The sequence below is a fragment of the Schistocerca gregaria genome, chromosome 9 (assembly GCF_023897955.1).
Source record: "Schistocerca gregaria isolate iqSchGreg1 chromosome 9, iqSchGreg1.2, whole genome shotgun sequence".
NCBI classification, from domain to species: domain Eukaryota; kingdom Metazoa; phylum Arthropoda; class Insecta; order Orthoptera; family Acrididae; genus Schistocerca; species Schistocerca gregaria.
Window position 1 is genome coordinate 108,034,746 of NC_064928.1, and position 12,382 is coordinate 108,047,127.

Sequence of the window (12,382 nt, forward strand, 5' to 3'; positions counted from 1 at the left end):
TCATGGCCACAGTGTTCTGGGATGCAGATGGTGTTATCCATGTTGATTGCCTTGATCGTGGAACAACAATGAATTCAGAGCATTACATCACAACACTGTGAACTCTGAAATGATGGCTAACAAGTGTCTGAAAGGAAAAGGGAAATGCTTTCCTGCAGCATGACAGTGCCAAACCTCACACTTCAAGTGCCACCACAGCAGAACCTCAGAGACTGAATCATCCTCCATACAGTCCAGACTTAACAACATCTGACTTCTATCTGTTCCCACTAATGAAAGATGATCTGTGGGGACACCATTATTCTTATGATGAAGACATTGAGAGAACTGTGACACTGTGGCTGCAGAAACAGAGTGTCAACTTCTTCCATGATGGCTTCAGAAAACTTGTTCATCATTGGCAACAATGTATCCAATTGGCTGGCGATCAGGTGGAAAAGTGAATACTGGTAATTAAAGATCACATTCTAAGTATTATTTCTGCATTTGATTTATTAAAATATTCCCATCCAAACCCAATTACTGAAGGTGGACACATTACTATTCATTCCACCCTCATGCACAAAAATCTTAGAATCGATTGTACTAGGAAGCAGCGAAAGTGGCAGTTGCAGGGGTTTGTGTAGGAGGCATCCCCTCCACCTTTTCTGCATGCTTCCCATGACTCACGTCCTCTTTACACATCTCAGTTGCCACAAGTCAGAAGCCTTCTGCTTGCATGTATTGAGTTGAACTCGGAAAACTGTACCATCAGATAATGCCATTTGGTGCATTGAAAGACACTTCCTTGAAAATGATATGATAACCCAAAATCAGTATGTAGCACATTCCAATAAACATTTTATGATCCTAAGGGCTGCCATACATCAAGAAAATATGTAAAAAATAATTATGTTAGTCATCTGTTAAATTATAGAGGTATTTCAGTTTTGATTACTTGAACATTTAAGCATTTCTTAACTTTGTTTGTTAGTTCTATCCTGAGTAAAAAAACAGAAAACATAAGTCATCAGTTCCCCATAAGTAAAACCAACAAATATGCCAGCACAGATAGTATAAGCCTGGTGGCTGGTCTGCCTTGTACTAATAAATTTTTGGGAGGAGAGAGGGAAAAGATGATGGGAGGAAAGCAAGCAGAGTGAGAAACAGCTTTCAGGAGGGGAAAGAACAGGAAACACAATATTTAACACAGTTTATTGCTTCTTGAGTGACTCACTATCTGAGGAATCATTTGAGATGACAACAGTTATTTCAATGAATTTTCCTGGATGCCTTCCTTCAGAAAGTCATTTTATTGCAGATTATTTGTGTGGCACCTTCCATTGTGACATCATCAATTGCTTCTTCAAGTAAATTCTACACTGCTTTCATTCTCACTGTGGAATTTCTGAATGTGATGTTTCCTTTCACTAGGACCCACACATTTCCTTTTGAGATGTATTGGCAATGGTAAGCGGGCAGCCTCACAACATCGTGGCCCATTTCTGCTGCTAAGCTCAGCATGAAGCTGAAGGTGTTTGTTGACTATGAAGGTGTTTGTGGCTCCTGACTTTCTCCAGCATCTCTACCTGAAGTTGATGTACTTTCCTCTTCTAGTCACTGTGCAATTTCTTCCATCTTAGTAATTGAATTTGGCATTTCCACCTTTTTCCTTGGTTCGTAACTGATGTTACCCATGTTAGCCACAAAACCCTCTTCTAAACCAGTATTTAAATAAATCACTACTTATTTCTCCATTATAAGCATTGGATTTGTTAGATGTGAATATTATCGTTGTACATTTGGTAAAGCCATAGTTGCATAATCCTATGTAACAGTCTGTTTCATTTGCCGGTTGGCACTTTCAACCCGCCATTGCCCTTTGAATCCTGCCAGATGTGCTTCTGCCATGATTTTGACAAGCCAGGTCTCATTGAGTTAAATAATTGGGTGTCCATAATTTTTTCCATGGTGCATATTTTTCTCAGAAAAGTAGTCCTAGCTGATGCAATGTTGGATCTCTTCATCATAATGTATCTTCCATTACTGCATTTTCTGTAACTTAACTTCAAAGATTTCAGACTTCTTCCTCTCAGATGGCAGCTCCCTGTGAAACAGTCTTCTTGTTTAAAACATCTGCTACATTTTTCCTTGTAGGATACTCGGTACAATCACAAAATTCCAATACAGCGTGATGAACAATGTCTATCTGTAAATTGTCCAAAATCACAGTTCTGCTTCCACTAATGTATTTCTTCATAGATTGCAATTAACTTCTTGACCACAGGTTTCCATTGCCTGTGCCTCTGTGAATATTCTCTGTACATTTTGTAGTGAAACACCACACACCTTTGATGTTGCAATCTTTCCTGGCATTGTTTTTAAGATTACAAAGAAATTTGTATATGTTGTACATGACTACCTTTGTTCGGCTCTGTGTGTCTTGAAACTCTATCATATTTACTTGCAAACAAGAATAACAATATTACCAAATGAAAATCACTGCCCTCTTCACAAAATTACATTACCAAGCAGTTTCATATCAGCACACACTCAGCTGCAGAGTGAAAATTTCATTCTGGAACCAAGCAGTGTGCTTATAAATGATGCTGGGTGATGTGTAGCAACAAAGCTGCAAAGCCATGGCAGTACCAGTGTGAATGAAGTGCAGTATTGCCACATAAACTGTTAATGACAAGTGTTCGTTTACCAGCCATTGCTTCTTATGGTGTTACCTAGAAATCAACTGCAGCAGAAGTGACACTGTGGCAACAATGTCTGCTTAGTCATGCATCATACTGGTCTATACCAAAAACTTTCTTATTGGTACTTGGAGGGTAGATGAGGGCTGGAAGAACTGACCTAGTCCTATTAGCCGGCATTTCACTGCTTCCTAGTGTAATATTATTTTACGAGAGGCATCAAATAGAGACTTTATTTTTTTTTAATTTTAGGTGTTGAGCAGAAGAGGAGCACAAGTCTATCATTTTTCTACATAGTCTTCCTGTCATACAATGCACTTAATATTATCTTACAAGGGATCATCAAATAAAAACATTAATTTAAAAAAAAATTGTTGAGCAAAAATGGAGTACAAGTGTATCAATTTTTGACATAGTCTCCCTATCACTCAACTTCCTCCAGTGTGTAGGAAGTGCACTGACTCCTCTGAAAAAAAATATATATATTCTGGCCATGTGTGCAAACACTCATCTGCTGCCTGGTACGCCTCTTCATCTGAATAAAATTTCATCCCCCTTCCCTCCTGATCACCTGTTTGAGTGGTCTAAACTTATAATAATCACTTAGTGTGAGGTTTGGTGAGTGTGATGGTTGGGCAGAGAAACAAAGTGTAGGTCATCAGTGGCTCAAGCATGTAGTATGAAGATGAACATTGTCATATTGCAAAATGAGGCCTATAGTCAGATGTCCACGTCACTTTGGTGTTATAGCAAGCCAAAGATGATAGAATGTGACACACTGTTGGTGTTTCCCCTAACCATGCAGCAATCCAAGGCAACACCTCAATCATCAAAAAGAGAGTCAGCAAAGCTTCCTTGCGGCAGGCTATGTCCAGAGCTTCTTGGGTTTTGGTGATGAGGAATGGTGCGTTGCTCTCTTTGTTTCAGGTTGATGTAGTTCATCCAGGTTTTATCTCTTCTAATGATTCTTCTAATGATGATAACAGATCAGGAATTCAGACAGGCTGTGAGGGACACATGTGTATTCGGGAGATTCTTTGATGACACTGATCACTATTTAATCTGCAGTCAAATTGGTATTGTGAGGCTGAAAGTGCAGGAGATTAGGTCCATATGTAGGAGGATAAGAGTGGAGGAACTTCAGGGTAAGGAAATCAGGCACAACTACATAACAGTGATCTCAGAAAGGTACCACTTAGTTGAATGTAGTCAACTACAGTCATTGGAAAAGGAATGGACAAGGTACAGGGACACAGTACTAGAAGTAGCTAAAGAATGTCTTGAAAAAGTAGTGTGTAAAGGTAGGAGGAAGCAAACAGCTTGGTGGAATGATACAATCAAGGCAGCCTGTAAAAGGATAAAGAAGGCGTATCAAAAATGGCTGCATACTAGAACTCAGGTAGACAGAGAAAGTTATGTTGAAGAAAGAAACAAAACCAAACAGATAATTGCAGCATCCAAGAAGAAATCTTGGAAAGACTTTGGAAACAGGTTGGAGACTTTGGATCAAGCTGCTGGAAAACCATTCTGGAGTGTAATTAGCTGTCTTCGAAAGGGAGGTAAGAAGGAAATGACAAGTATTTTGGACAAGTCAGGAAAACTGCTGGTGAATCCTGTTGTTGCCTTGGGCAGATGGAGGGATTATTTTGAAGAGTTGCTCAATGTAGGTGAAAATACAATCAGTAATGTTTTAGATTTTGATGTACAGTGGGATAGGAATGATGATGGAAATAGGATCACATTTGAGGAAGTGGAGAAAATGTCAATAGATTGCAGTGCAATAAAGCGGCTGGGGTGGATGATATTAAGTCGGAACTCATCAAATACAGTGAATTGTCAGGTCTTAAATGGCAACACAGGATAATTGAAATGGTGTGGGAGTCAGGACAGGTTCCATCAGGCTGGACGAAAGCAGTAATGACACCAAGCTTTAAACATGAAAACAGAAAAGATTGTAACAACTACAGAGGTATCTCTTTAATCAGCATTGTGGGTAAAATCTTCTCAGGTGTTGTTGAAAGGAAAGTGTGAGTGTTAGTTGAGGACAAATTGGATGAAAATCAGTGTGGGTTTAGGCCTCTTAGAGGTTGTCAGGACCAGATCTTTAGCTTACAGCAAATAATGGAGAAGTGTTACGAGTGGAACAGGGAATTGTATCTATGCTTTATAGATCTAGGAAAGGCATATGACTGGTTTCCTAGGAGGCAGTTATTGTCTGTTCTGTGAGATTATGGAACAGGAGGCAAACTTTTGCAAATGATTAAAGGTCTTTATATAGATAGTCAGGCAGCAGTTAGAGTTTATGGTAAATTGAGTTTGTGGTTCAGAGTAGTTTGAGGGGTTCATGTTATTTATGGATCACATGTTGAAAATAATAGACTGGCTGGGTGAGATCAAGATATGTGAACACTAAATAAGCAGTCTTGCATATGTGGATGACTTAGTTGTGATGGCAGATTCGATTGAAAGTTTGCAAAGTAATATTTCAGAGCTATATCAGAAATGTAGGGACTATGGTATGAAGATTACCATCTCCAAAATGAAAGTAGTGTCAGTGGGAAAGAGATATAAATGGACTGAGTGCCAAATAGGAGGAACAAAGTTAGAACAGGTGGACGGTTTCAAGTACTTAGGATGCATATTCTCACAGGATGGCAACATAGTGAAAGAACTGGAAGTGAGGTGTAGCAAAGCTAATGCAGTGAGTGCTCAGCTATGATCTACTCTCTTCTGCAAGAAGGAAGTCAGTACCAAGACTAAGTTATCTGTGCACCGTTCAATCTTTTGACCAACTTTGTTGTACGGGAGCGAAAGCTGGGTGGATTTAGGTTACCTTATCAACAAGGTTGAGGTTACAGATATGAAAGTAGCTAGGATGATTGCAGGTACAAGTAGATGGGAACAATGGAAGGAGGGTGTCCACAATGAAGAAATCAAAGAAAAACTGGGAATGAACTCTATAGATGTAGCAGTCAGGATGAACAGACTTAGATGGTGGGGTCATGTTACATGCATGGGAGAAGCAAGGTTACCCAAGAGACTCATGGGTTCAGCAGTAGAGGGTAGGAGGAGTCGGGGTAAACCAAGGAGAAGGTACCTGGATAAGGTTAAGAATGATTTTGAAGTAATAGGCTTAACATCAGAAGAGGCACCAATGTTAGCACTGAATAGGGGATCATGGAGGAATTTTATAAGGGGAACTATGCTCCAGACTGAATGCTGAAAGGCATAATTAGTCTTAAATGATGATGAATGATTCTCACAAAGAAGCCAACACTTTCTACTTCTCACAAAAGTTGTTCACAGACATTAAAAGGTCACTCTTTCAGTTCTGGAGTGAGATACCATGCTACCATCTCAAAGACACTTTGCAAAACTTAAGCACTTCCTGAATTATTATTTATTTATTATATGGATATACATGTACAATTCACATCAATATTTAAACAATAAAATATAAAAGAGGAATACAAGAGCTATGGTCTCAGTTGATCTTAGTCATGTCAAGAGCGTCTATCCATTCCAGTGTTCTTGGAGAGGCATTGATGATATGCTTCCAGTCTTCACTGAAACATATTTTAGGATATCCTCCTACAATGTTGTCAATGATCAGCTACCAAGCTTCACATTCACATAATGGAGTGTCCAGAGTCCCCCACTTGTACTTGAAGGACTTAAGTTCTTCTATGTTCATATTGGGCTCTGTTCAGTTGACACAATGTTTTTCTAGGCGGTTGTAAGTCCACTATACTTAGAGGGTCTTCAGAGCCATGACAGTGTATGCTGATTTTGGTTTTCTGTCTCTCTTTCCACACATCTTCAATTTTCAGTGGTTGGTCCTCGTGGGCTATTCAAAATGGTTTCCTTGACCTGAGACACATGCTGGGTGGACTGAGCACAATTTCCTAGACAGGTAGCCTTGGGGAAAAATCTGTGATTAATCTTTTCCCATTCATGGGTCACTGCTTCTTGTCATCTCAAATGTGTTGGAGCAATGTTACAGAGAGAAGGTAGAAGAGTTGATCTTCAGGTACCTGTTAATATTCTCATGGAATCATTGAGTTGAACATCTACCTTACTGACAGGTATATTCTTGTATCATAGTGCTGCACAATATTCAGCCACAAAGTACATGAGATACAAGGCCTCTTCACAGAGCATGTCACCCAGTGTCTGGATAAGAGATGTGAGGTGAGTCCTGAACAATCCAATGTGATTCTGAGGTACTTAGTGTGAGGGTTCTGTACACTATAATTCAGGACTTACCTCATATCACTTGCAGAAAAGCTTAAAAAATGATTTGATGTGCTGAGCCATGAATAATGTCCAGATCAGTGGCTGTCACATGGTGATTTTCCTTTGCAGTGGCTTCAACTTCAGCAATAGACTGGTGTCACATTTCAGTGTGTCTGACTTGGGTGCTGAGTGTCTGTCAAAGAAATCATTCCATTTCCAAACTTTGTATCCCACTCATACACTTACTGCAATAATAGTCATGCAACACCACACTCGGGCTTCATTCGCCAATGGATTTAAATAGTCTCCGTAAATTCACTGTTCAGAAAATGTTTGACAGAACACTATTCTTCCATGGTGCATGTCACATGTGCAAAAGCCATTTTCAAATGGTATTGTGACTGTTTTTCACATGTCTGTAGTAAGTTGCCACTTGTAGGGCATTTCTTACATCATTGCTAACAATACTGTCACAATGGTGTGATATGTCAATTTTTAATTACACTTTTACTCATATATTAACTCAGATAAATCTTTGTATTGTATATTCTTTGTATGCAGAACATATCTGGAATGAGATGTTGTGTATCGATTAGTTAGTTGAATCATGGTTATCAGAGTTTGACAAGCAAAGTTCACATCATTTCAGTAGCGGTGAAGACAGTTGTCATGTTGTGTGTGTGTGTGTGTGTGTGTGTGTGTGTGTGTGTGTGTGTGTGTCTTTTGATGTATTGCCAGGTATATGATTACAGTACAGAGCAACAGGACACAGGGATGAAGTGGATTCTCTACATGGTGATTAATTATTGAGGTGAATTTACAGCAGTCTTTGAAAAAGCAGTGAATGATAAGCTACGCAACTCACAATTGCGCTTAGATTCAAGTTACCCTGACCAAAAGAGTATGAAATAGCGCACATTTTAGTGGCAGGAAAATAACAGTAATGTTTCTCTGTGTCACATTATCATTTGACAGAGCTTTTTGTTTACTCATGATAGAAGTGTAATAAACAAGACTTTTCTTTGCGCTGGACAAACTTAGTATGTTTCTCAACTGAACTGTGGACTATAGCATCAAACATTTCCAAACATCACTCTTGTTCTTATTGAGCACATCTGTGATTGTATACACTGTATCACTTAATTTTCATCTTTCACCCTCCACAACCTCACAAAACACGCATTGTTAGTGGCTATCTGACCCCGACAACTGCTCATTTTCACTTTGTCACTGCTACACTACAGCAACAAGATAGCATGCTCATATTGAGTACTCAGTCACAACTAGCCTTACAGCTCTACATGCTTCAGTAAGAGAGAATGAATTAGTAAGTAGAAAGTGCCACTATTCTTAGATTCATCATACTCTCAGGGCTACAGTGGAATGGAAGGAAGCACCTTGATTTCTACTGTACACTACCCTCAACATTAGATTCCTACTAACTCCTTTAGTGATCTCTTCTACATATGCTTTTGCCTCTGACATTTGTCTCGCATAAAGGCAGAAAATGTAAAATGAGGGAGATCATGCTCACTCAGAGGGATACAAAGTACCCTCCACCATACAATGAACAGTGGCTTGTGGAGTGTGTATGTAGATGTAAGTTCTGAATCATTTGACCGAAAACAGCTGATGTCTCCAATCACAAAATAACAATTGTAAGTAATAACACAGAGGGGTCCAAAAAAATGCATCCACTGTTTAAAAGTCCATAACTTTCAAACTAATTGACAGAGTTGTCTTATTTTTGGTGAAAGTGTAGCTTAAAGTTTAACTTAAAGACATCACTGGTCACCATTAACATCCACACATGAACAATGCCACCGAACTGTAGCATGAACTACTGACTGTAAAATGTTCAGTTGGATATTTGCACATGAATGTATGATGGATTCTAGAAGAGCATCCAATATGCGTGGCTTTTGTTGATAAACGACATCCTTTAGTGTTCCCCACAGGTAAAAATCCAGAGGAGTTATGTCTGGGGAACGTGGTGGATACTCCACAGCACCTCTACAGCCTATCCATCTTCCTGGCAGACTTTCGTCGAGATATGTCCTAACATGATTTTGGTAGTGGACTGGGCCACCATCTTGTTGAAAGTAAACTCTTCCATCTCCATATAAGTCTCAGATGGCAGGTACAATGGATGTCTGAAGCTACTGAAGGTACACCTCACCGGTCACTGTGCCTTCATAGAAGAATGGCCCAATCAAGCCCCTGTAAGACAACCCACACCACACATTAACTCCTGGCAAATTCACGGCTTTATCTACATGGACGTTCAGATTTTCAGTGGCCCAGTAGATGTAATTGTGGCAATTTACTGTACAGTTGAGTTTGAACTGTGCCTCATCAGACCACACAGTCATCTCTGCAAACTCTTCATTGCTGCCCACCATGTTCATAAACCATTCGCAGTACTCCATTCTATGATCTGGGTCATCCTTGTTCACTGTCTGTAGCAATCATGGGATGTAGCACTTCCTCTTTGCTGTCTTCAAAATTTGCCGAACACTTGAGCGACTCACTCCAGTTTCATGAGCACACTGTCTCACATACTTCTGTGGTGAGCGAGTGGATTGTTGTAACACACGACGGGAGATAGCTAGACTTGTTACTGTTACAGGTCATCCAGTTCATTGTTTGTGTACATCTTTAACACAGCCTTCAGCTTCAAATTTGTCTCAAACCTGTCGGTGGTTCTGTTTGGTACTCATTTCGCCATTGCCATTGAACCTCATTAATGTTTTTGTACTTAAAATACCACTTCAAAACAGACTTCCTTTCATCGAATGTAAGCCTTGCGCCAGCCATGTTTACTAAAGTAACTAGGTGCAATTGAGAACAAAACAATGCAATACAAAACTTGTGTGGCGATTGCCAGAACTACAAACTATTATACTACCAAGATGAGACAACTCCATCAGTTAGTTTGCCAGCTATGGACTTTTAAACAGTGGATACATTTTTTTTGACCCCTCTGTATGCCCATTCTATTAACAGTAATCAGTGCCTCAATTTCCTAAGAGTTGCTCATTACTTTGAGGTGAACTAAATGTTTCTTAGTTGGTCATTGGTGTGTTGGCTTCATCAGTTGTTTCATGGCTTCCACACTGCATACCAAAGAAGTATAGCATCTGCGAGTGGTAGTCACATGTGACAGCATCAAGAGAGTTGAAAAAAGTTTCAAATTCTGCCCTGGGTACATTCTCACTTTTACTACCCTGCTCTGATTCATACCCCACTCCACCCCATGTCCTTCCCCAATTTTGTGCACATGCACCTACACCCACTCTCTCTCTCTGTCTCTCTCTCTCTCTCTCTCTCTCTCTCTCTCTCTCTCACTCACACACACACACACACACACACACACACACACACACACACACACAAATCTTGTTCTTGAACTACTTTAGATTCCTTTTTGCCCATCTGTTTAGACTGAAAGGCATAGAACTTCCACAAAAAATTATTTCTTCCAAAAGCAATACAAACTACACTGCCTTGCAAAAAGAGTGAATCTCCCAGGTGACATAGTCAGATGCCACTGTAACTTCTTACATTCTGGTATATAAATGATTAGAGCTGCAGTTATCTGTGACAGATAGAATGGCCATCAGATGGCATTAGTGCTTTTTGTGTTTAGTGTTGTTAGCAGACCTTGTAGGGTATATAAGCGGCATGAAGATCATCAGATGTTGAGTCATCATTTGGAATGAGACGGAGATGCAGATTTTCATGAGACAAAGTAATCACTACCTGATGATGTTTGTATTGGGGTTCTCTATTTGGCCAGTTGGTCAAATCATGCAATATCCTAATTTTTGGGGTACTTGGCTGCAAGAGTGTCCCAGTGTTCGACTGTTCAGGAACATGAGGGCTGGCACATTTGTCATAAAGATTCACCATGTCTGACCGTCAGAAAGTAGGTTTACCATATTGTGCACCAAGCACATTGTAGCCCCTCCACATCTCTGCCTGACATCTGAGAACAAGTAATTGACTCGCTGAAACATTCTGTGTCATCACGCACCATTGGTCATAGACTAGGAGCAGCTGGACTAGGGAACGAAGGTCTCATTTGTAGGCCACCATTAATGCCACAACATAGATGGTGGCATTTGGAATGGTGCTGTGACCAGAAAGTGTGCACTGCTGGTGATTGGCATATCACTGTATTTTGCAATGAATCTTGGTTCTGCAATACACTGGATGACCTTCATCTGCCAGTATGGTAGTAACCTATGGAGGTCCCATTCTTCCACTGTTTTGGGGATGCACAGCCTGTGTTATCCCTGGTTTAGTGATGTGGGGATCCATTGGGTATGACTTCAGATCATGACTGGTGGTGTTTGAGGGAACTTCAACAGCACCATGGTACTTCTCAGAAATCTGGCATCCTGCTGTATTACTGTGGTGCCATTTTTCAACAGGACAATGCTAGTGCAACCACAGTACATGTGTCTATGAACTGCCTGTGTGACATTGAGATACTCCTGTTATTAGCAAAATCTCCATATCTCTGCCTGACAGAACATGTGTGGGACCAGCTGGGAATAAACTCCATCCCAGTGCCAGGACAGTTACAACAATTGGGAGTCAGCTTGCCTCAGGAGAGGGTATGACAGCTTCATGACACCATTCTCAACCAAGTTAGCACACACATCCATACAAGAGGAGCTCCACCATCATACTAAGAAATGAGTGTGTACTTCCAAGTTCTTTGTAAATTTGACTTGATTTTGTAACCACTATAATAATATCTCAATCTGTGGCATTTCATTTTGTTTCTTTCTCCACTCCTGACTGCTTCACTTTATGTTAGGCTATGTATATTGCTTACATTTCTAATATCTTCCCCAGTTTCTGCAAACTACTCCTACATCACAGATATCCTGGTTTTTAGAGTGGTTCCTTTACAGTGCATTATACAGACCAATAAAAATATTTTTTGTTTCCCTTTTTTTTCTATTATGTAATTTATTGTCACAGTGTAACTTTGCTATGAATTACCAAACTACATACACATCTAGATCTATGCCTACATTTATACTCTGCAAGGCACTCTAAGGTATGTGGTTGAAGGTACTTTGTGTGCTATTGCACATCCCTCTTTTTGTGTTCATCATGAACAGCTCCAGAACGAACAATTGAATCTCTCTAATTTTATCTTCATTGCCCCTTATGAAGAAGTAATATAGGAGGAAGAGACTCTTACAGAAATGTACACTCTTGGAATTTTACATGTAAACTGCACACACATTGCCTCTCTTGGAGCTTCTACCACTGGAGCTGGATAAGCATCAGTGTCATGCATTAGTGCTTACTAAATAAACCTGTGATAAAATGTGCTGCTCTTCTTCGTAAATTATCTATTTCCTGAATCAGTCCTACATGGAACAGATTCCAGACATAAGAGCAGTATTCAAGTATTTGTCAAATGAATTTTGTAAGACACCTTC

General features: G+C 39.9%; 1 protein-coding gene across 1 annotated transcript in view; it reads left to right on the forward strand.

The window, feature by feature from the left end:
* LOC126291861 (uncharacterized) overlaps window positions 1-12,382 on the forward strand; it is a 69,712-nt gene that overhangs the window by 32,434 nt on the left and 24,896 nt on the right. The gene's annotated exons all lie outside the window — the stretch shown is intronic.